This window comes from Callorhinchus milii, unplaced genomic scaffold (assembly GCF_018977255.1).
Source record: "Callorhinchus milii isolate IMCB2004 unplaced genomic scaffold, IMCB_Cmil_1.0 Scaffold804, whole genome shotgun sequence".
NCBI classification, from domain to species: domain Eukaryota; kingdom Metazoa; phylum Chordata; class Chondrichthyes; order Chimaeriformes; family Callorhinchidae; genus Callorhinchus; species Callorhinchus milii.
The window spans coordinates 26,946-28,782 of record NW_024705545.1 but is presented as its reverse complement, the minus strand read 5'-3'; positions in this window follow the sequence as shown (position 1 = coordinate 28,782).

Sequence of the window (1,837 nt, the reverse complement as noted above, 5' to 3'; positions counted from 1 at the left end):
ATCGACGTTTACGTGTTTGATTTTAAGAATATATTTTAACTGTTGAATTCCTATTGGGAAATAATTTGCCTAGTTCCTTTCCTGTTTGAGCATGCGTATTAATAAAGATTTCGATACGAGTATTAACGTGAGCTTTCTTGCAGATTAATAAAGACCTGTTTTTAAAGATGACTGATCGTACGTTATTGCTACCATAGTTTTCCTTTAAAAAAACACGGACGAGTAGACATACACACACGAGTGTGCATCCAAACACGACTGTATATACAGCGGTGTGCATTCACACACGAGTGTGCATGTGTTTCTACGCTGTTTTCATTCATTTCGCACCACGAGCGGGGAGTCTCATCCCTGTAGTTCCCTGTTGTGGTGGCGCATTCCTACCACGTTGCCCCTCAATTATTTGTACGACACAATATAAAAATAATTTGTTTGTTCCAATACATAATCATACACGAGTACACATACACTCTCATGTACACACACCCACACACGAGTGGACATACACAGCAGTGTAAGTACAAAGGGATTGCGTTCGACTACGCGAACAAATGGCAGAATTTTTAATATAAAACACTCGTTTTCTAGAAACACCCCGCTCAACACGATTGTACTTAAATATATTTATAAAACAAAGTCAGTACAGTATAAACTTGCACATCTTATTCCAAATCAAGCTCGAGATCACCAATTTTGATACTTCAGACTGTATGTCACTTTATCATCCTCTAAACTTGCAGCAGTTTAGAGGACATTGGGGGGTGAATATTAGCAAATTAACACGAATCATGGAATTATGCATAGAGATGCACATCCGTATTCAAACGGAAGTGTACAATTATTCAGTGATATGTACATACGTATTATGTTGCTAGATATGCGGATTGTTAATGTAAAAATTAACAATTGAATGCAAATTCCATAATAGGCCAAGTCGAGAACAAAGAATTTGGATGCTAGAGCGGAATTATAAAGGGCTTAAAATCAGACCTCAAGGGCATTTCGAGAGGGATTTTGATGAGCATAGACGCTCGACTCCCCGCTCTGCAGATAACCCTTCTTCCACGAGACCCAGCCTGGCGAGCACGATTGCTTGGCGACTGGTTGGGGACTTTGCTTCGGGAGAGTTCGTGGCGATCTCTTCAGACGGGTTACAGGGACATCGATACGCCGTGCATCAACAAGTAAGTGTCTTTGTTAGTGGATAAACTGGTAATCGCGTGTGTATTCCGACTTCCGAGACGTTACTGTGACTCGGTTAGACGTTAGTGAGAGTTGCTTTTTGGCGATTTGAGCCAGACATCCACGAAGTTTCTCTGCTCTGAAAAATCAGTCACATGGAGCAGAAAAACTCTCCACAGCGGCACGCACACACGGGTAAGAAGCCATTCAATTGCGCTGTGTGCGGAAGGCATTTGCAGAATCAATCTTCACAATCACCAAAAAACACACCGGGTGAGAAGCCATTCAATTGCTCTGTGTGTGGGAAGGCATTTGCCCGTAAAGCAAGATCTTCACACTCACCAAACAAACCAACACCACACGGGCGAGAAGCCGTTCAATTGCGCTGTGTGCTGAAGGCATTTGCCCGAAAATCAGATCTTCACACGCACCAAAAACACACACGGGCGAGAAGCCGTTCAATTGCTCTGTGTGTGGGAAGTCATTTGCAGATTCATCAACTCATCACAAGCACCAGAAAACACACACGGGCGAGAAGCCGTTCAATTGCTCTGTGTGCGGGAAGTCATTTGCAGATTCATCAACTCTTCGCAATCACCAAAAAACACACTCGGGTGAGAAGCCATTCAATTGCTCTGTTTGTGTGAAGGCATTT